The sequence below is a fragment of the Cavia porcellus genome, unplaced genomic scaffold (genome assembly GCF_034190915.1).
Source record: "Cavia porcellus strain 051 isolate PalLab524CR breed Dunkin Hartley unplaced genomic scaffold, mCavPor4.1 scaffold_22, whole genome shotgun sequence".
Lineage (NCBI taxonomy): Eukaryota > Metazoa > Chordata > Mammalia > Rodentia > Caviidae > Cavia > Cavia porcellus.
Window position 1 is genome coordinate 20,120,335 of NW_026947505.1, and position 24,455 is coordinate 20,144,789.

The window sequence follows — 24,455 nt, forward strand, 5'->3', positions numbered from 1 at the left end:
AAAGATAAATTGCCATTAATTTCCCTCAAAATACTTCTCCTGCCTTTGTACATTCTTATCTCATGATTCTTTACACTTTCTGAAACAGCTGTGGAAGTCCTCTTTTGTGAATGTCATTAGTTGAGCTGTCAAGGCTTCCTCAATGTCCCAAACTGATTCAAAATTTTTACCTTAATGATCATTTTTGACTTTTGGGAAAAGCTAGAATTTGCACAGCGCCAGATCCTATGAATAAGGTAGATGAAAATACATGTTTTTTTGAGCCTGCCTTTCCACTGGATGGAACTAGGGAGCAGCATTCACTCTATTTTTGATTATCATCATAAAGACACATGTGAAAGAGCACTTCCAGAATAGCATCAGAAGTGACCAGAACAACGGGATAAGTGTGTCCAAAGCAAGGGGAAGTATTTGGATGGCAATTAATGGCACTGAGTTATTTACTCTAATAAAATTTTATTTAAACATTTGCCATATTTGTCAATCACCCCTTGTATACCAACTCGCCAACAGAAAGGACAGTGGACATCAGGCAAGAAAATGTTGGTCATATAAAAGTATAAGAATATTTGAAACAAAAATCTGACATCCATGCTCCAGATCTCCTTATCCCGCATGATAGCATAAGGGGTCACATACTTCAAGAATAGGAATCAGGAAATGAGGAGGTTATAAAACTGAAACATTTGATGACAGAGCTGCATTTTCTTCAAAATTTAGGGTGCATGGGCCATGGTATTAGCCTTGACAGTTTATCACTCAACCCACAGAGCAATGAGTATCTATGGAAAAATCAAAATAGTGAATGGTATCTTGGAGACCATCAGATTTTGTGTGTCTCTGCAAACTTATGCACATCCCATTGTCCACATAGGGAATGTCTTCTGGGGAACCGCTCTTCTGCTTTTAGTGTTGAAGTGTTGGATCATGAGCAATGTCAGAAGGTTTCATCACTGATGTCAAGGAGTAGGGAGTTTCATCTAATCACTAGGATTTTCTTTAAGAAATAGTCACTACTATTAGTATTTAAATATTTTTGAAGCTTTTTAGTGAATTAATTTTTATTGAATGTTATTGTAATCCCAAATAATGAATATTGTAATCCAAGTATTGTAATCCCTTTTCTACTATTCCTCACAATCTAAAAGGTTATATTTGTAATCTCATTGAGACATTATTGGAATCTTAACAAGCTAATTCCAATCTACCACTTGCAATGCAATCCACAGTGAGAGTAAGACATCAAGACATATTCAAAGTTAAAGGCAACCAAGGGGTCCTGAACCCAATCCAAGTGAGGATATGTGGACAAAGGCTTTGATCCAAGGCCTTTCCCAGAGTTTATGTGAAGAAGAGGGTGGTGCAAGGATTACTGACAGTGAGGATGGTGAGTAACGTGAGCTGGCTAGCCAAGTGGGGAGAAAAGCATCTTTGCAAAATGCAGGGAGAATGACATGCAGAAGGATCAATTTGCATAATTCAATTAAAGTAGCATTTGAATTGTTTTAGGAGTCTGTTGCTTCAGTTTCTCTTATGCAAACTTTCGTGCCCTGGGACTCATAGCCTCTTTATTTCGAGGCTAATAACCAGTTGACATTCCTAGAGCTGACTGTGCTTGGATCTTTCACAGAGAGCACCATGTGAGGAAAGAGGAGACTGTCAGAATGGCCTCAAAGATTACGCTTCAGTACTTCACGGCCTTATTTGTATTGCTTAGAGCCAATTGAATGAAGAAGGGAATACTATAGCCCCCTTTGTACATATCAGTATATGAAAATAAGACTAATATTGTAGCAATTATTCTATATTCAAGTAGAGTCGCTCAAATTATCTCCTACAGAATGTGACTTTGATTATAAAAATAATAAAAACTTACTCAAATTGTTAAAAAAAATACTTAAAAGTATATAAACAGGATTACATCCAGGAGGGTAGCCTGGCTGGAAGAGTGAATCTGCTCTCTATGCCCCTCCATTACATCCTGAAGCGAGGGAGGACTGGAAGACCTCTGCAATCTAGACCTCCTCTGTTGCATCCCTAAGGGAATGCAATCCAGCTGAAAGAGTGTAAGACCTACAGTAACTCCAAGACTCAGGACAACATCAAGCACACAGACGCACACACACCTCTGGAGGGTGAAGTAATCAGCAAGGCCAGTAACGTGGAAGTTTTGAAGCAGCAGCAAGGCGGCAGCAGCTGGACACTGGAGAACTCCACTGACAGAAAACCAGTCCCAGCACCCACATCCAAAGGCCAAGATCAGCTCCATGCCCAACACATCACTAGGTTATAACACAGACATTATCACAGAACTGTAAACATCAGAAGAAACCCAACATAGATTCCCCACCAGCCCTCCAGCTGCCATCAGGAACTGGAAGCCAGCTCTGGCTGGGAGAACCAGCCAGCCAAGCTCCCATGTGCCTGCTGCCATCGAGGGAGCCTCAGTGTAGCCACACATGTCTGGAGAAGCCCGCCCTGTACCTACCACCTCCCCAGGAACCTTGTTTAGGAAAAACCCAGGTTCCTTACCTATTCCCCTCACTGTGGATGGGCAGCCAACATGGGAAGCCTGGGACCCCACAACTGGCTTGTTCAGAAAATGTCAAGATGAAGGAGTAAAAGGCAATCTCAGACCTCCAGCCCACACAGAACAAGTCTAAGAAATATAGACATTGAATAAATTGGAAGTGACACACCGAAAATTTCTGAGAAGATAGCAATGGAAGTAAATAAATACCTTCATGAGACTAAAATGTAATCAGATCATAAAAAATATCTCAGGTAAAAAAATGATAAACATAATGAAAGAAGTGCTGAGCATATCTAAAGAAGACATAGTTTAAAAAATAGGGGCATAGGAAAATAATGAAAACCTTGAATGAACAATATAAGAAAGAAATACAATGCATGAAATACATTCAAAGAGATATCCAGGAAATTAAAAACACCACTGAAAGCTGGCAAAACTGCTTGAAAGAAACTGAAGATAAACTTTCAGACCTTGAAGACAGGAGTCCAGCTAGTGAATGTTAAAGGAAAGATCTCTTAATAATAAAAAGGAACCAGAAAATAACAATTCAACAGTGGCAAGATGACATAAAGAAAAAAAATTAATAATAATAGGTGTCAGCACAACGGCAGGCATCAACATGAATGACATAAAAAGACAATATACAGAAGTAATAGCAGAAAACTTCCCAAGCATGGGGAAAAGACCTGACACAGAGATAGTGAGGCATACATAACTCTAACTAGCCATACTCAAAATAAATCTACACGCAGACATACAGTAATCAAGATTCTAGAAATTCCACACAAGAACAGAATATTAAAGGCTGTTAGAGAAAAGAAACAGACCAACTACAAAGGGAAACCAATCAGAAGCATGACAGACTTCTCAATACAAACTATCCAGTCAAGAAGAGTTCGGAGGGCTGGGGATTTAGCTCAGCAGCATAAGCGCCAGCCTGGCATGCATGAGGTCCTGAGTTCAATCCCCAGTACCAAAAATAAAAAAATAAAAAAACCAACTTCCAACCCAGATTGATATACCCTGAAAAACTATCTTTCAAAATTAATGGAGAAATAAGATACTTCCATGATAGGGAACAACCGAGGGAATTCATAACCACCAAACTAACCCTACAAAGAGTGCCAAAGGACATTCTAGAGAGAGAGAAAGATAATTATGGATGGTTCCAGGAATAGTAGCAGAGGGGGACTGTCAAGCAGAACAGGCAGTTGAATAAAGGGAAAAAGCAGGAGACGAATGGCAGAAAGATACCATGGCAGAGATGAGCCAGTGTGTGTTGATCGTAACCATTAATGTAGATGGCCTCAATTCACCAATAAAAAGAAACATGGCAGAGTGAATCAGGAGACAAGATCAATCAATATGCTGTGTATAAGAAATACATTTGACTTGAAAGAAATTCATGGACTGAAAGTCCTAATAGACAAGACAATGCTCATGCAGTGGAGACCCAGAAAAAAGCAGAGGTAGCTTGCCCATTGACTGCAGAATGGATAAGAAAGGTATGATATTTTTATACAATGAAAAGTTGCTTAGCTATAAAGAAGGACAACCTCAAAGCTCTTGTAGGTAAGTAGATGCAACTTGAGATCACGCTCATGGGTGAAACGGTTCAGACTCACATGCGTGAATATCATGTTGTCTCCTTAGTATAAAAAACTGAAGGAGTTAGTGCGATTCACAACAGATACTGTGAATGTGAAAGGGAAGGAAACATCCAAAAAGGGAAGATGGTGAGCACTGCTAATTTCCTATTAACTTGTTTTGAAGTCCTGCATCATGTTCATTATTTTGTTTTGTTTGTTTTTGTTTTATTTTGTTTGATTCTATTGTTCCTGATGGCATAGGTAGTTATTTTGAAGATAACAAGATGTGGTAGTAGCCATTGTTGATTTCTTATTACCTTGTTTTGAAGCCCTGAATTACTTTTATTTTTTGTTCTGATTGGTTTTACTCTTTTATTTTTTTGGTTTTATTCTCTTTAAAATAAAAAAATTTTTAAAATATATAGACAGATAAAATACATATGTGTATACAGATGCATATCTCTCTATATACACATACATATATGTCTACATACAGTGGTACCTTGGTTCAGGAATGGTTTTGTTTGCAAACAGTTTGGTTCACAAATAGAAGCATTTAGCAAATTTTTTTTTATTGTACTCTGCATTAATGATGAACACAACTGTGACCATCTTTCCCACATAAACATGAACATGGCCATCTTTTCCAGAATCAAGGAATGAATTAAGTTCATACATCACGATACTACTGTATATACACATATATAGGTAGAGAGCTTCTGAAATCCCACCCCCCCAGATATAAACCTTAGTTAAGATTTTATTTTTTTCCTGATAATTTTTTCTGCATATCGTAATAATTAGATACAGAGTCCTATAATCATATTGTTATATATCTTGCCCTTTTGCTTCCTAATATGTTGTGTCTTTTCATGACATTAAATTTAATTCTATGTCATCGTGTTTATAGCTGTGTGCTATCTCATGAAATAGATTACTCTTAGTTTATTTGGAGTTTCTTTTAGATTTGTGTAAATTCTATTTTTTTCCACTTATAAATACCACCACCTTTTATATTGGAATTTTCTTACTGTCTGAAGAAAATATTGAAATTTTTTTGCTATTTTAAGACTTTAGATGCAATTACCTACAAGAAAATTTTCTGCAATTTGAACTTATGTGAGTAGAATATGATTTTGTTTTTCTGTTTTATCAAAGTAAGTATTTTTATGCTCTTGATAATAATGTCTATTAGGCCATAACATTAAATGAATCATAAAATTCCCACTCTTGCAGTCCTTGACCTACAAATTCCCATTTTGAAGAGATAAACCTAGTAGAAATTTCTATAAATAGATTCTATTATTTTATGATTTTATTTTGTTAGTATAAAAAAGGGATCTAATCAGGCAGGAAGCTTTTTCAATTAATCTTAGTAGCCAGCAAATCAATTCTTTTCTCTCAGATACAGAAACTATAACCTGAGATTGTTACTGGGATGGTCTGCCTGGAGATAGATGTCTGGCTGTCTCATTCTCTAATAAAAATTCTTCCTTGTCTCCTTGGTATATGGAGATGTCACTTGCTCAAATGAGGAAAAATGAGAGGTTTATGTTTACAGAAGGAGGAGAAATATTGAAGTTGCACTGAGATAGTGTGAAATATCTAACTGTAAATATTGAATCACCATTGGTTATGATTCTAGAGTTTAGAAGAGAAACCTTAAGTAAAGAGAAACATTTGTGTCTCCTCAGTCTAGTGATGGAACTGAAACCTGCAACTCTCAACCTGTGTTTCCTTCTGGCATGCTTGGTGTGAACTGGATTGATGAGTTTATCCCATGCAAACCATGCAAGAGGAGGAAAAGCTTTCTTCCAACTTCCAGTAAGTATTATGGTTTGTCTGGATGTCCTCCCAAAGCCTCATGTGGTCATGGGGCGGGGGGTGAGTTTTTCAGAGACAGCTTAATCTAGAATTTGTGACTGGCTTATTGTCCAGTCCTGGGATTGGGGGTTTGAGTTAGCACTCAACTCAACCGAGGACAAGTAGCCTCCAATACAAGGTACTGGAAGAGGCTTTCTCTTGCCTCCACTTTTGTTGTTTTTTCCATCTTCTGCCACCATGAACTGTTGCAGCTCTACCATGTGCCACCCTGCCTTGGAGCCAAGGATGGACTGAAACCTCTACAAACTGAGCTAAATAAATCCTTCCCTCTTTAACCTTGGGTGTCAGGGATTTTGTCTAGCAATGAGTAGAGTAATTACATACAGAAAGAAGTGAGGATATAGAGTCTCCCAGCCTGAAGGAGACAAGGAAAGCAAATGCTGAGATGGGTTAAAAACCAATTACATTTGTAAGAAAAAAATCTATAAAGGAATGTGCCTTCTAAGCCTTTGCCTCTAACTTCTACACCTTGAGAGTTGCGGTTTGTTCAGTTGCGTTTGGAGCTGGTTTCACTGTGATTTATGACGGATAATTTAGGAATTTATTCTTCCTGATGATTTTTTTCTGCAGATCAAAATGATGTTACATAGCAGGAAAGGGGAAGGTGTCCTATCAAAGAACCATCAGTGTGACTTCTTGGTTCATTCTTTACCAGTCCTGTGGCTTTAGGCAATCTCAACTTCTCTGCAGCTCTTCATCCATAAATTAAGGATAAAAATGCCTTTTACTGTCAGAGATTAGACATGTTCACAGCGTAGCATCTGCTTTAACCCACAACAAACCCTCGGTGCATGCAGAATGCTATTAGCATTGAGAAGTGTATTAAAGTCATCTTAGCTCACAGTCTTCACTGGAATATAGCAGCAGCACATCTGTATGACATTAATGTCTGAGGACAACTGTGCTACTCAGCTCTGAGGCATGGGATGGGGCAAACAGATGACTGGAGAACTCTGTTATACAAGAGGGAGATGAATATTCCTGAAAGAGTGTCCAATTAGTTTTTGGCTGTGGAAACTCCAGACCACATGTGAACACTGGGGGTAAACGTGTATGACTCTGTGTTGGGTTGGGTGAGAGGCTCTGCCTTGCCCTCTGGGACCTGAGTGCAGGGAAAAACACCAGTTGTGGAAAAGCTCATTGCACATGGCAAAGCTCCATTTTGTTTGCTAAGTATCTTAAAATTGTTCAAGTTGGAAAAAATCACTATTTAGGAGATTATAAGTGATTCTGCATTTTGAGTTGGAGGTCTACCATCTCCCCTCCTTTTGAAGTGGAAGGAAATCTATGTTTCCTTGATCTTGGGGTGAGGGAGTTGGATCAGTGTCAGAGAGATGTAAGGAAGGGTCTGGAGCAGGGAAGCCATCCAGAGGCTGGTGCTTCAGACAGTGAATATTGGCAGGTGGGTGGAACCAGATGTCTACAGCCTCTGAGAATGCAGAGAGTGTCTTTCCTCTTCTGACTGGACTCTGGCAGGGTCAGAGACTCAGGCAGGGCAGGGCAGGGCAGTAACTTATACTGGGGAACCCAGAAATCTTGACAATTTTAGGACACTCACTGTGGGAACAAGTACAGAAGGACATCCAGTGGGAGACATTTGAAGCCCAACTTGTGAATTATGGCAGTGACACCTGGTTTGGACTTAAGTTGTCCTGTGTCATCAGATATATTAAAAAACTAGTAATCACTTTAAACAATAGTAATACTAAGAGCTAACACATTGAAGCACTGTTTAAAACAATTACAGGATAAATCAACATATTTAACCCACCATATGGGGAAAGTACTCTTATCACACTCATTTTATAGATGAAAAAACTGAGGCACAAAAAGTTTAAGGGACTTGCTTAAGGCCACACAGATACAGTGTGTCTTTCTTACATTTTGTTAAAATCTAGCCTTTGTTAATATTTTGATGAACAATCAAGTTTATTTAGAGCTGAGTTTGGGGGAACTGAGGTAGTAACTATGTCCACCATTTGGGTAAGTAAGTGAAGGGTAAGAAGTGAGAAAGAATCACAAGATCTGAAGACAGAGGAGTCTACAGGGGGGATCAGAACAAGAAACTACCATGGTGACTGGTAGTTGATGGGAATGCATAGGCATTGCTAGAGGGGTCTCTGGAAATTTAGGGAGGGAAATACTAGGACACATGAACTTCCTGCTGAGGAGTTTGAGTGGCATTTTACTGGAAATTAAAGAAAAGATTTCCAAAGGCTGAAGAATATTCAGGGATACTCAATTTACATTTACACTGAAGATATTCATTAAACACAATTTGTTATGCACTAAATTATGTCCCACCCCCAAAAAACCAAATTCACATTTTGAAGCCCTAACCTTCAATATAACTATATTTGGAGAGAAATCCTTTAAAGATGTAAGGTTAAAGACAAGGTCACATGTTTGGTTCCTAATCCATGTGTGTGTGTGTGTGTTTTTGAGACAGGGTCTGATTATTAGTTCAAATTGGCGTTGAACTCACTTTGTAGCACAGGATGGCCTCACACTTGCAGTGATCCTCTTGCCTCAGCCTCCTGAGTGCTAGAATCACGGGTATGTACCACTATGCCTGGCTTTTTGAGTGCATTTGATGGCATTGCCTTTGAAAAAATGATTAAGTTAAAATGAGGCCTGATGGGCAGACTGCAATCCAATTGGACATGTGTCCTTTAAGGAAAAGAAAGAAATGATAGGGATGTGTGGCACAGAGGAAAGGGCATAGACAAGCCATGGAGAGAGGCTACAGGAGAAACCAAACCTGCAGCACCTCAGTCTTAGGCTTCTAGTCTCCAGAACTGTGAGAAGCAAATTCCCATTGTTGAAGCCACTCAGCATGTGATATCCTGCCATGGTCCCCTAAGCAGACTGAGACTTCAGTTCATATAGTAATAGATTATCGATTAATTCTGACTTCACATAGGCCCAGTCACACACACACCCCCCACCCTTTTTTTGAGAGCTAGTTTTCAGAATGCTTGAAATTCTTCAGCTGTCTGTGAAAATTCAGTCATCCAAAACCAAATCCTCTATCCCCATCCTTGACCACTGCTCAAAGCAGGTCCTACCCAGGCTTTCCAATCACAGGTAAGTCTGTTGTTGCTTTTGACCTCTCCTCAGCTGTCCCTCTTTCTCTCTGTCCCTTCTTGTGTGTCTCTTGAAATCCCTCCCCTCTTCTCTTCCCACTGCCAATTTATTTTAGTACTTCTTACCATGTGCTCATTTTTAGTATCTTGTGGGTGGGGTTTCTACCTTCTGGTTCCCTCTGCTCTTAGCCTACTGGACAAGACCATGACTGAGAATCTCCTGACACATGTTATTGTGTGGCAGTTCAGGAGCTGGGGCACCAGAGAAGGAAATGAGACTCAGGATATTGGAGGCAATAGGCCTCGAAAGGCATTTTGAGGCCAGCAGGCAGAGCATTGTCTCTCAGCCCCAAGGCCCAGAAGGCTCTGGGCACATTGTCAGTGTTCAATCAATTTTACTGAATATATGACTTGGTTCCAAGTCTTCATTACCTCCTCCCACAGTCATTTCCTGTTCATCATAAATGCCCATGTCAAGCAGTGATGAGTAAGAAATGATGAGGGAGAAAGATATCTGTATAAATAGTGGCATGGGATGAGGGATATGGCACAAGAAACTACTGTGGTTACATGTTGAATTCATGCCAGGGTGAATGGGCATGATGGGATGGTCTCCAGGCTGCAGTGCGATCAGCTATCTAGAGCTTTCTCTATGCCTAGAGAAAATAGGGGTTTCTCATTTCTTCCTCATAACTGTCCCGAGAAGTAAATACAGGTAACTCCATTTTTAGAGATGAGTATTGAGTTTCAACAAGGTGATCAGATAGCAAAACTCTCTGAGATTTCTTTCCCAGTAGATGGCTTAGGATAATACCCTGGTTTCTCTCCATCTCCTAGAATTGGACCTATTTTGCTCAGTTTCTCTCTATTTGTGATCTGCTATCCTGCAGGGAACATACCACCCATTCCCCTACGTGCCATAATTGTTGAGGAAGTCTTGGCCCTGGTTGGTGTGGGGAATTCCAGGGTGCAGTGAAACCTACAATTGTGTGCACAAATGCCTCTAGTTTTGGAGATTGGAATAAGAAAGACCATTGTGATGTACACACAAACACACATATACCTAGTGGTGTCTTTCAAATTTGTTTTTCAGTAGTAAATCTCGTACTTTGGATTCTGTCTTCTTGACTCCTATGCGTAGTTACTAATTTTATCTAAATAGTAAACACAGTACATTAATGGAGTCCTATCAAGTGCCAGCTGGAGTCTAACCACAGGTCTAACTATAATTTTCCATCTCTTTCCACTACACTCCTCTCAAGGATCTACTAGCAGTGGGGGCAGGCCTGGTTTATGAGGAAGAGTCTAGACAGTTCTGTGAAAGCTTATGATTCTGATGACAAGATCTGAGATGTTGAGGTGCAATTGGGTACCAGAAATGGAAAGACGAAAACACCAGAAATAAGTATGTAAGGACTTAAACGGTTTGTTGTTCACATTGTAGAGACCCAAGAATTTGGAGCAGGATATAAGACAGAGAAGCAAGCTGTAGCCATTGTGCCAAAGTCCTCTGGGAAGATGAGGAGCAACCAGGATATTCATGGAAGGACATTCATGGAAGCCACCATGGAAGCCAAAGTCCTCTGGGAAGATGAGGAGCAACCAGGATATTCATGGAAGGATGTTCATGGAAGCCACCAAGGAGACATGTAAGCCATGAGGGATGGGCGAGTTCAGCAGAATAGCCATCTAGTTAAGGATTGGGTGTTTAACAAACATGGACTCAAATGCCAAGTCCACTGCTTCAATGTTGTTAGACTTGGGTAAAATTATACAGTGTTCTTGTCTATAAAAACAAAGAAATGAACAACTAGAGTTTCTGTGAGGACTGAGAGTTGATGTGCAGTGTGGGTAGAATAGTTTTGACATATGCTCAGCTCTGTCCTTCCTAGAATAACCTCGATTTTTCATCCATTAAAAGCCCTACTCTTCTCCCTGGGGAGCCCCCAAGAAGTTGCTATTACTCCCCATTCTAGTGCTTTCTGGACATGTCTCTTATTCCTTCTGGATTAACCAATTGACGGGGAGAGGAGTCATGGCAAGCTTGTCTATTTCAAACAAAGGACCAATAACATTTTTTCCTAATCCTTTTCCTCATAATTAAAATTAAAATTTCTTTAGGAATTCTTATAACTGATCAGAAATCACAAGGATTTTTAGAATCATTGGCATAAATCTTATGGCTAGACACTATAAACATGAAGCCTAAGGAATCGATGATACAGATCATGAGATCTAATCCACAAATTATAGCATTCAGTAGTTAGTTCTGGTTGAGTAATTTAATGTGAGTCAAGTCATACATAACTTTAACTGACGACAACAGTAAGTTCTAAAATCAGTCAGTGCCTTACAGTCCAGCACATGCATTTTATTCTAAGCCAGTGCTTTATTTCACTTTTCAATGTAATTTAAGTCATTTAGAAATCTCAACTTGCTTCAGCCATAGATGCCATAGGATTTTAGTCTGATTTAAGAGAATATGCCAGAGTGCACTCAAAGATAAGTCAGATGATTATTAAAATCTTCATAATAAGTTGCACAACTACTTAAACCAACTCTTTTCCCCTTATATACATCAAAGACCATAAAAGGAACAAACTATAAATATGACACAGTTAAATCAGAAACACAGTATATTGAACACAACACAGTAAATATCCCATGATTTTATAGATATGGAAATTCGAGATAAAGCAAAACTAATTACAGAAATGGAAAGCACTACTTTTCTGGGCACTGTGACATGATCAAAAGGGAGCTAATAGGACATCCTGGGATAGAGGAAATGACCCATACCTCAATACGAGTGTATTTGTCAAGAGTCATCATTTTAAAAATAAACACTGTAAAACCTCACTATCAATCAGGTTCCTCTGACCGATTCTCTATGTTGTGAGGTAGTGTTAAGGACATGCACAATGTTTGGCTGGAGGAGGCCATGAGGAATGAAGAGATAAATATTTTAAGCAAAAATGACAACAAAACAAAAGAAGTTTCTCTTGAGGCTGGAATTCTCCCTTCTCTTTTTGTTAGATTAAAGAAGATGGAAGAAAAAGCAGTGAGAGTAGATGAAGTCCTTCCTTGTCAAGTTCATTTACATGGTCTTTCCTAATCCATGTACAGAGAGCTTTTGTGAATGCTTTAAGGAAAAAAACTTACAGAGGCCCCATAAATTCAAGAGCTAGGAACAAATCACAGAGCATTCTGGGGCTCGGTAAACATGAGTAGTTATGTTGGACAGTAATTGGGAACAGCAGAAAATTAGAAAGTTAAATTGTAACTTCTCTTTGACAGGTGATTCTTTCATTTCATTTTAAAAAGAATAAAACTAAACAAAATAAAGTAGAATAAAGGCAATCAAAACAAAACAGTGAAAGTGATACAGGATAATAGGAAATCAGCCATGGCTACCATAATGCCTCTTATGATCTTCAAAATTAGCTGCCCACATCTAGGCATAGTACAATCCAACAAAATAGAACAGAATAAAATCAATCAAAATGAAACAAGAAAAACGGGACTTCAAAACAACATAACAGGAAATCAACAATGGCTACCATAATAAATCTTGTTATCTTTGAAATAGATGCCCAAACCATCCATTATAATAAAATCAAACAAAATAAAACCAAACCAAGCAATGAAAATGATCCAGAACTTCTAAACAAGTTAATAGATAATTAACAATAGCTACCACCTTTAGAAGGAAATCCCCCATACTTGCTATATTGTATTTGTTATCCTCCAAATAGATGTTTAGACCACCAGCCTTAGGCCTGCAAAGTCAATCAAATACTAAACACTACAAGCATTAAGGTTTTTTTCCCTACCTCAGTAGCTAATCATCCCAGCCTGTGTTCCTCTGGATCAGCCAGTTATTTACAGTATGTGGTGAGTGGGAGACCTCTTCTTGTCTCCCAGCCTGTGCACGGGTCAGCTCACAGGAAGGGGTTGGCTTCACCTTTCGCTACTCCACATTCCATGATGGATGATTCTTAAAAATTTTTCTGCCCATGAATTATCTAGCTAAATAAATAATTCTAAACCTTTTCCAACTTTATATTTGTTGTTTTAACAAAGTTTTGTTTTGATTTCAAAATATCATATCTCACTCATGGGAAAATCATCTAGACTTGTGCCTAGAAAGAGGCTCATCTGTTTGGCCAGGAGTTTTTTGGCCTTCTGAACCACCTTGAGTGGCTAAACAACCTGAATATCTCAGGGAGATGGGCTTCAGAAAGACAACCTGGCAAGTCTTAGCCAGAAAATGGAGTCATCAAACATACCCTCAGGTCTGTGTTCTAAGATCCCACTGTGGAATTCGGGGAACTGCACTGCCCCAGAGGAGAGAACTGCACTGCTGCCCATGTGAAGAGGTGAGTTCCTGCACACCATCCCCAGCCCCGGGAGAGTTTAAGCTCATGGCTTCCGATGGTGAAGGACCCGCCCAGCCTGCAGCCACACTAGACTGGGCTCTGAAGGTTTCCAGCCTGCCTGGGCCACACCCACAGACCTTCTTTCAATCCAGGAACCTGGGCTCCCAGAGGGGGAGAGTTCCTGCACACCATCCCAAGTCCCAGGAAAGTTTAAGATCATCGCTCCCAGTGGTTAAGGACCCACCCAGCTTCCAGCCACACTACACTAGGATTGGGAGGGTTTACAGCCCAACTAGATTATACCCAGCCACCTTCTTCAATCAGGGGAGTTGAGGGCACATGAAGTGAGTTCCAGCGCATTGGTCCTAGCCCAGGGAGAGCTTTGGACCTTCATCCACAGAGGTTAGATGCCCACCCAGCTTCCTGGAACACTGGAGGTGGCACAGGAGGTCCTATGGGCCTGACTGGACCATGCTCAGCAACCTCTATTCAGTCCCAGGAGCCCAGGACATGGGAGAAAATTTCCAACATGCCCAGGGGAAGTCTTGTGACATCTCTTGAAACATGGAAATATAGAAAATGACAAAATGAAAGACCAAAATGCAATCTCAAACGTCTAGCCCATCCCAAGAAAGCCTAGGAGCCATGTACATAGAAGAAAATACATGCCATACACCTGAAGTAATAGCAGCTGAAATAAAGAAGCAACTCTGGGACGATTTAAAGGAATTCAAACTAGAAATAATCTCCCAGGTAAAAGAAGAAATGATAAAAGTAATAAAAGAGATGCTGAACACATCTAAAGAAGACACAATTTTAAAAACTAGAGGAACAAGACAAAAATAAAGAATCCCTGTATTAACAACATAAAAAACAAACAGAATACATGAAGCAGTTTCAAAGAGATACACAGGAAACAAAAAATTCCATTGAAAGTTGTCAAAACCACCTCAATGAAAGTGAATAGAATTTCAGACCACAAAGACAAGATTGCAGCCAGTGAACAGGAAGGAAAGATCTTTTAAAAATAACAAGAAATCAGGAAATGACAATTCAATAGCTGCAAGATGATTCAAAGAAAAACAACATAAGATTGATAGGGATAAATGAAAAAGAAGGGGTCAAAACAAAATGATATCAAGAGGCTATTTACAAAAGTAATAGTTGAAAATTTCCCAAATATGAGAATGGAAACTGACATTAGGATTAGTGAAGCATGTAGAACTCCAAACAGCCATAACAAATTAAAACTACACCAAGAAAGATAATAATCACCATCCCAGAAATCCAACATAAGAATAGAATATTAAAAGCTGCCAGAGAGAAAAGACAGATCACCTATAAAGGAAAACCTATCAGAATTACAGCAGACTTCTCAGCACAAACAATGAAGTCAAGAAGAGCATGGAGTGAAATATTTCAGATCCTAAAGAAAATGATTTCCAGCTGAGACTGATGTACCCTGCAAACTGTCCTTCAAACTAGATGGAGAAATAAGATAGTTCCATGACAAAGAACAGCTGAAGAACTTCATGATCACCAAGCCAACCCTGCAAAGTATACTGAAAGACAGTTTACATACACTTAGGAAAAAACCACTAAACAATGAAGACAATTAAACAGAATGGAAAGATAAAGATGCAACAGCAAAAAGATAACATGTCAACAATAAACTAATACATAACAGTTATAACCATTAATGTAAATAGTCTCAATTCAACAATTAAAAGAAACAATTGGCAAAATGGATCATGAAACAATATCAGACCATATGCTGTCTACAAGAAACCTATCTAACCCAAAAGAAAACTCACAGAATGAAAGTCAAAGGATGGAAAACAATACTTCATGCAACAGGAACCCCAAAAAAAGCAAGGGTAGCTATTCTGTTTGCAGATAATGTGAACTTAAAACCAAGAATGATCCTAAGAGACAAAAAAGGTCACTACATACTAATTAGAGGAAAACTTCAAGAGGAAGAGATTACAGTCTTAAATATATAGGCACCAAATTCCAGAGCACTCAGTTATACAAAGCAAGTATTCATAGAAATTAAAAATCAAATAAGCAATAACACGATTATAAAAGGAGACCTTAACACACCATGACACCAAGAGACGGGCAAAAATTCAACAAAAAATAACAAAACTGAATCACACCTGTGAGCAAATGGGCTTGACAGACATATACGAAGTGTTTCATCCAACAATATCAGAATATACATTCTTCTCAGCAGTACATGGGACATTCTCTAAAATAGACCATATACTAGCACACAGAATATATTTAAATAAATGCAAAAGAATTGAAATTATCCCATGCATGTTATCAGATCATAGCGCCATAAAACTAGAAATTAATGATAAAAGAAACTGCAAAAACCCCAGAAACACATGGAAATTGAATAATATACTCATGAAGAATCAATGGGTCACAGGGGAAATTAAAGAAGAAATTAAACAATACCTACAAGCAAACAAAAATACAGATACAAATTACTGGAATCTGTGGGATGCAATGAAAGCAGTCCTCAGAGGAAAATATACTGCACTGAGTTCCCACATCAGGAAAACAGAACAAATACAAGTAAACAACCTGATGCTACACCTCAAACATCTAGAAAAAGAAGAGCAAGTCAAGCCCAAAGCCAAAAGAAGGGAAAAATTATAAATTCAGAGCACCAATTAATGTAATGGAGACTAAGAAAATCCAAAGAATCAATGAATCAAAGAGTTGGTTCTTTGAAAGAATAAATAAAATCGATAAGCCCCTAGCCAACCTTATTTAAAAAAGGAAAGAAAAAGCTCAAATTCATGCAATAAGAAATGAAAAAGGCAAAATCACTACAGACTCTGTGGAAATACAGAAGATCATCAACACCTATTTCAAAAACCTCTACTCTCATAGGTTCAATAGCACAGAAGAAATGGACAGATTCCTAGAAACATATGAAGTACCAAAGCTGGGTCAAGAAGATGTAAAACTGCTGAATAACCCATTTTCTATTAATGAAATTGAAAACCTAATTAAGTCCTTACCTACAAAGAAGAGCTCAAGCCCAGACGGATTCACTGCAAAATTCTACAAGAAATACAAAGAAGACTCAATGTCAACACTCTTCAAACTCTTTAATGAAATCGAAAGGGAAGTAATTCTTCCTAAGTCATTCCTGGAAGCAAATATTACTCTAGTACCAAAACCTGAGAAAGACCTAACTAAAAAAGAGAACTGCAGGCCAATCGCCCTAATGAACACAGATGCAAAAATCCTCAATAAAATATTAGCAAATAGGATGCAGCAAATCATCAAGAGATTATATACCATGACCAAGTGGGATTCATCCCAGGCATGCAGGGATGGTTCAACATACATAAATCAATAAATGTAATCCACCATATCAATAAAGCCAAAAGTAAGAATCATATGATCATTTCTATAGATGTAGAAAAAGCTTTTGATAAGATCCAACATTCATTCATGATAAGAACCTTATAGAACTGGAATAGATGATCTTTACCTCAATATGATAAAGGCTATCTATGACAAACCAACAGCCAGCATCATATTAAATAGCCAAAACTTGATGTCTTTACCTTAAAATCAGGCACAAGACAAGGATGTCCCTTATTACCACTCCTATTCAACATAGTACTGGAAATACTAGCCAGAGCAATTAGACAAGAGAGAGAAATAAATGGAGTAAAGATAGGAAATGAGGAAGTTAAATTATCATTACTTGCAGATGACATGATACTCTACATAAAAGATCCCCAAAACTCCATTGAAAGTGTCCATTGATATAATAAATAAATTCAGCAATGTAGCTGGATACAAAGTCAATACTCAAAAATCCATAGCATTCCTATACACGAACATCAAAATCACTGAGAGAGAAATAAGAGCTACATCTTTCACATTAGCATCCAAAAAAATGAAATTAGAAATTAATCTCATGAAAGACGTAAAAGATCTATATAGGGAAAATTATAGTGCCCTGAAAAAAGAAATTGAAGAGGATCTCTGAAAATGGAAAGACATCCCTTGTTCATGGATAGGAAGAATAAATATTGTGAAAATGGACATTCTCCCAAAATTGTTATATAGATTCAATGCAATCCAAATGAAAATACCATCATCATATCTCATAGATCTACAGAAATTACTCCTACAATTCATCTGGAACCAGAAGAGACATAGAATAGCAAAGACAATTCTAATCAGCAAAGGCCAGGCAGGAGGCATCACAATCCCTGACTGGAAGTTATACTACAAAGCAAATGTAAGAGCATCAACATGGTATTGGAATAAAAACAGATCTGAAGATCAATGGAATAGATTAGAAGATATAGCCACAACTACAAACACACTCAACCACTTTATCTTTGATAAAGGGGCCAAACACGTTCATGGAAGAATGACAGTCTCTTTAATAAATGGAAATAAATAGAAAAACTGGCTCTCCATATGCCAAAAACTAAAACTAGACCCATGCCTATCACCATGTACTAAAACAAAATCTAAATGGATCCAAGATACAAATATTAAAACAGAAATACTAAATCTGTTGGAAGACAAATTGGGTAAAAATCTTGAAGACATAGGGGTAGGTAGAGAATACATGAACAGGAATCAAATTGCATGGGAAATACTTCCCAGAATCAATAACTGGGATCATGTCTTATTAAAAACGTTCTGCACGTCAAAAGAAATCTCCAGCATAGTAAAAAGAAAACCCACAAACTGGGAAAAAAAATCTTAGTGAACTGCCCCTCAGACAAAGGACTTCTGTCTAAAACATAAAGAATTTTTAAAAATCAGACCCCCAAAATTCAAAGACCTAATCCAAAAATGGGCATCTGAGATGAATACACAGTTCTCAAATGAAGAAATACAAATGGCAACGAAATACATGAAAAAATGTTCATCATCATTAGTCATTAGAGAAATGCAAATTAAAACCCTACTGAGGTTCCATCTCACTCCAGAAAGAATGGCCAGGATCAAGAAAACTACCAACAACAAATGCTGGAGAGGCTGTGGGGGAAAAAGGATCTCTCCTGCACTTTTGGTGGGAGTGTAGACTGGTGCAGCCATCGTTGGAGGTCAGTCTGGAGATTTCTCAAAACGCTGGGATTGGAGATTCCATTTGACCCAGCTATTTCACTTCTAGGCATATTCCCAGAAGAATTGAAAGCATCATACCACAGTGATACATGTGCACCTGTGTTTATAGCAGCACAATTTGTAATAGCCAGGTCTTGGAAACAACCTAAGTTTCCATCAACTGAGGAATGGATAAAAAAAACTTTTAGTATTTTTATACAATGGAGTACTACTCAGCTATAAAGAATGATCACATTGAGATATTTATAAATAAATGGGCACAACCTGAGACCATACTCATAAGCAAAATAAATCAAACTCACATGTACAAATATTGTAGTGTCCCTAGTGTAAGAAATGGTAAGAGTACATAAGATTTTATGGTAATCATGATTCCCCATTACATTGCTTTGAAGCCTTATAATGTTTCCATTCATTAGTTGGAATGGTTTTATCCCGGGTTGTTTGATTTTAATATCTGTGATGGTATGAGCAGATATTCTGAAGAAAACAAGACATTATAATAGCCAGTGCTGATTTAATATCATCTTGTTTTGAAGTCCTACCATGCTTTTGTTCTTGTGTTTCCTTTGGTTCTATCATGTTGTATATTATTGGCTTTTATTATGTGTGATAGTACAAACAAATCTTTTATGGACAGTGAAATAATATAGTAACCATTTTTCATTTTCTGTTATTTGGTTCTGAATAACTTGTAATACTTTCACTCTTAATTGTTTTATAGTATTTTGTTATATTTGATTCTATTGTGTATGAAGATATACTCAACCATTTTAAAGAAAGAGACATTATGGTAGCTACTGATATATCGGGTTGTCTTGTGGTGAAATACTGTGTTGCTTAAATTATTCTGTTCTTATATGCTTTATTATGTCCTCTTTTAATCTCTTTAAAATAAAAAAAATTTAAAACAAAGATCCCAGTGTGGCTCTATGTCTCTCATAGTAGGATCAAAGAAACTAGTTTGTGTCTCCCAAAAACCTGCCCTCCTAAAATTTAGCCCCTGGAACCACAGTGCTCTCTTTTTATTTATTTCTCTAGTCACAATTTCAGTTCAGGCTTTAGTTGTAAATCTTGCCTCCACTTCCCTGGGCCAATGTTTGCTGTGCTGGCCTCTAACATTCTGGTACACACATGTGCTTCACTCCCTAATTCTTCACTTTTCTCAGAGAGTACTGATATTTCTCTTCTCTACTCCCAGAAAGTGAACCTCAGGCCCCATGCATTTTCTTTGCCACAGGAAGGAAAGGGACATTCAGTTAAGCAGCTTCCATTCTCCAAAGAGATTTCACCTTGGTAGCTAACAGCAACATAAACATGAAGGCGAGATGTCTGTGACCCAATGCAGGGGCTCCCTAAGTGGTGCTGGAACCCAAACATACTAATCTAACACAAAAAGCACCACTGCCTGTGTGAAATCAGTGCCTGTGTCCTCTCCTTCCCTACCATCCTGGCCCCAAAGAGTGTGCATGTATTTATTCCTCAAGAATTCCTTGTGGACCACAAGTTGGAGGGAAGGGACAGAGAGGAGAGAGGAGGAGGAAGGAGACAAAAATACAAGTTTTGTGTATAGATACCAATATCCCACAAGGAAAATAATCATTATGTGTTGCAAATATGTACCAATAAAAAACAATAAAATTAAAAAAGAAGTCACACTGTAAATAGAAGCTCACAGGGCATTTGCCTTCCCTCTCTCAAGGATCACAGGACATTTGGGCTCAGAACAGCTCTCAAGTTCCTATTCCACGCAAAAGGAGATGCTCGGCCTTTTTTTCCATATATATATATATTTCAAAGAGCAAAAAACGAAAACCTCTCTTTACTAAGTTCAGAAAGTTATTCTGATTCCCAGTTCTACACTGGTGGTCTCGCACTGCAAAGCATATCTAATCATTTTCTTTCCCCTCTATTCTGATTTCCACTCATTGTAGTGCTCAAAATGAAAAATAATTTTTAAAAGCAGCTATGCATGCTGTAAGGCCTGATAGCCCTCAGATTTGAAGAACAGATATGCATTCCAAGGTAAGTCATGTTCATCTTGAGAACACTAATAGTGTTCTCAAAAAGAAAGATGCTTCTTTCCATAAAAATAAGAAACCAACACTCTGGGAGGCTGAGGAAGGAGAATAAGAAGTTCATGCCTGGCCTGGACAATTTAGCCCCTTAAGTGAGACCCTACCTCAAAATAAAAAATAGCGGGGGTATAGCTCACCTAGGTTTAATTCTCAAGACTGACAAAGAAAATCATCAAATATTCCCCCCTACTCTATTGAGCAACACGTAAAATATAATTTTTATATAGCTGCTATTCCAAAACAAAGAGGCAGTAGAGTTCCCGGGCTTCCAGATACAATTGAGAGACAAAAACAAAACAGGAAAACCTTTAAAAGTACAGGATTGCTCCCATATAATGGCAAATGTTTACAAAGAGAAATGTGTATAAAAACTAATCATAAGGGCAGAACCCTTTGCCAAACATTTAAGACCATAAAATGTGGGAGTTATTCCATATGACACATGATTGTAAATGAACTGTCACATCTTTTTATGATTATCGTGGTTAGCAGACATACACAAAAATAAGAAATCCTGATACTGCAATCACAACCCAGCAGCCTCTCTAGCTGAGGATGTCTGGGGAATGGGGAAGGGACTGTAGGGATCAGCTGACCATTTTCATGGAATTCATACGATGAACAGATGGAAAAATTGCACAACTCTCCACTAAAGTAGAAAAAAACTTCTCTCTTCATGTGAGATGGCAAAAGCATGTGATCATCTGAAGAAAAAGTGATTTTCAGTCTTTCTCTTTTTCTCTCCTGTGAAAGAGGCCTTAGTGTGACAAAACTAAACAATTGCAGCCCTGAATCATTTGCAATTTCTGAGCTTTTTTTTCTGTCTATGTCTTAGTAAGGGTGCATCTTAGGTTTCAGGAATTCATGTTTTGGGTTCCCCTGATAGTTTCCAAACATGCATAAAGCCTTGTTTAATCTGGGGCTTGGTGTCTGAAAAGGCTACAAATTACACATTATAGAAAAACAGTTCACCATTTTCAAACACTGACATTATAACCTGAAAATACCTATCTTCCTTAATAATCCAAGATGGCCCTAACCTTCTCTACAAACACTACCTGACCAAATGCCAGTCTAGCTTTTAAAAGACAAAAAAAGTTTGGAACAACCTGAGAAATTATCATTTAAAAAAAGAGGCTTAGTAATGTCCTTTCAGCCACCACATCTGTATCATACAAGAGAGCTGGAGTCCATTACTTTCATTCAGAGCAATCTTCTCCTCCCACATCATCCTAACGTCTTTCATCCTCTAACTTGACTGAATTTTCTGTTTCCATTTCCTCTGCAAAATCTCTCTACCCTTTATCTTGTATCCTTTCAACAGATTGTGATTTTCCATCCTAGCAGCCGAGAAAAGGCAAGTTTAAGCTATTGACTTTAGACTTTACTCTCTCAGGTATATTATTGCTCTTTCTGAAAAAGTAGTCCACACATCATACTTATATACTTATTTTCTAGAAGTAATGAGTAGTGCTTATTTAGTATAGAACTTTAAGTGTGTAAGAAATGAAGTATAAGGGTAAAGTCTTGTTTTTTTGACATTCTTCCTAGTAATGTTTATAATCTGGCTGACTTTTCCCATTTTAGCTAATCAAAGCGTTGAACGTTATATATAAATGAATCCTAAACCGTTTCTTAGATAATGACAATTATTTTAGCCTTGGTAATTTATGAGAGTTTAGTCCACTTCTTATGCATAAATACATTTATACTTAACCAAATGTAAATTATCACTCTGTGTTCCTGGTGAACACTCTGGTTCATTGACATCTGATCCATATTTGACCTCATAAGCGTGACCTGAACACTGAAAATTCAGAGACCCTCTTCTCTTTTATGATAATTTCTGAGGTTGTTCCAAACTTGTGTTGTCTTTTAAAAGCTAGACTGGGCGTGGGAAAGATTTCAGTCCTTTGGTCAACCAGTCAAACAACTTGAGTTTGCTGAGCATAAACATTAGGGGCAAGGGGCTGTGGAGATCAGGACGACATGTACCTCTGCCCTGTTCGTGGAGGCTGGAAGTGTGAGTCACGGTTTTTGACTCACACAGGGCCCCTGAGTGTCTGAAGAGGGATATAAATAACATTGACAGCTCTGCAGTTCCCCAGACAAGGTGTTCCTATAAAATTAACGTCGCATAATTCAGTCAGTAGGTGCACAATCTCATCCCTCCTCTCCCTTGTGGCTTAGCCTCACCTCTTCTGTTCATAGGCCTGTTAGACCCTGTTTGTCCACTACTTACCCATTTCAAAAGCAATTTGGGACCTGCAACTTCCCCCCTAAACTTTTCCCCAAGGATAATTCTTCCAAAGGACACATTTTCTAAAACAAACAAACAAATAGAAGCCAGGCATAGTGGCATATACCTTTATATCAGAGAGTTGGGAAGCTGAGTGAGGACTCAAAGTTTAGCGTCAGCAAGATCTTGTCTCAAAACAAAAAGGCTGGGCAGGTAACTCAGTGGTGGAGTGTCCCTGGATGCACACTAGACTACTGCAATACAAACAAAACAAAACAAGCAGAAAACGAACTCATAGCAACATAATTACCAAAATGGCACTGAGTAGCTTCTGTGGTTTGAACAGTCCAGTGTTTGATTGTTCCTGACTTGACTGTTTTCAGTTGTTCTGGTCCCCAGCCTCCCTGGAGCCTCCAGCCCCACCTAGAAAGCACTCTTTTTCTTAGGGGGCATTTTTCACATATCCTCCATTATCTAACCATCTCCATTAAAGACGGTAAAGACAAAGCTTGGGTGAGGTAGTGGTTAAGAGTGGGCTCTAGGCTTAGCTGGATTGAATCTCATTTACATATAACCATGGTCAAATTTGCTAACATATCTCCATGTTTGCTTTTCCTAAGCTTTAAGATTGAAATAACCTAATGGCCCCTCATATGGCTGTTCAGGGGGTAAAATTAGCCAATACAGATAAAATCCTTAGAATCATGTAGTACTTAGCAAGTGTTAATGATTGTTACTGGCAATATTTTAGAAAAGCAAACTATGTTAATCATCTCACTCCTGAAAGCTACAAACTACCTCACATTTGCTTATATCCATTCCTCCATCCTCCTCTTATCCACAGAGAGCATCTCCTAGTTTGTCTAAGCCCAAATCCCCACACTGTGTTTCAGCCCCATCCCACAACCCCCTGCTTCCCAGGGACATCCTTCTCTTGTCACTCGCCTTCTTTTCCTCTTATACCTCCAGTTTCATCAAGTCACATCTTCACTGCAGCTTCACTCAGTCACATGAAACACACTGTCTCATAATAAACACCGCTAACCTCTCTTACCTCCTCCCCGCTTTGATGATTATTGTCTCTCACCATGTCTGCCAAAGCAAAATGCCTGAAAGCATGTCTGCTCAGCTACTCCCACTCTTTCTGACACTCCGAACCTCTGCAGTCTGCCCCAGTCCCGTTGCCCTCCCCAGCACCCAGTCCTTCTCATGAAATCCAGCAACACTTCACAGTCCTTCTAATGTTGGGATTCTTGGCAGCATCAGACACAGCTTCGTCCCAGCAGCCTCTTCCCTCAGCCTCTCATACTCCACACTTCTTTAATTTTCCTCCAGACCCTTCCTAGTCATTTTTTCCCAGTTAAAATTACCCATGCATTTCTTTTGCCTGTAATTTGGGTTCATTTGGTGCTCTGCTTTGGTTTCTCTTCTTTTTCTGTCGGTATTTTCTTTGTACTTGTTGCTTTCAGTGATCTAAGAAACTTTTCTTTACTTTGATTGCACAAAGATCTAATTCTAAATAATGTCAGTGTTATTGTTTTAT

General features: G+C 38.5%; 1 long non-coding RNA gene across 1 annotated transcript in view; it reads left to right on the plus strand.

The window, feature by feature from the left end:
- The window catches only part of LOC134472071 (uncharacterized), a 59,239-nt gene extending 39,729 nt beyond the window's left edge, over positions 1–19,510 (plus strand). Inside the window, exons 3-4 of the long non-coding RNA XR_010041892.1 lie at positions 5,817–5,946; positions 10,537–19,510. This is a non-coding gene — a long non-coding RNA (uncharacterized LOC134472071). The remainder of the gene's footprint in view (positions 1–5,816; positions 5,947–10,536) is intronic.
- Positions 19,511–24,455: the final 4,945 nt, after the last annotated feature.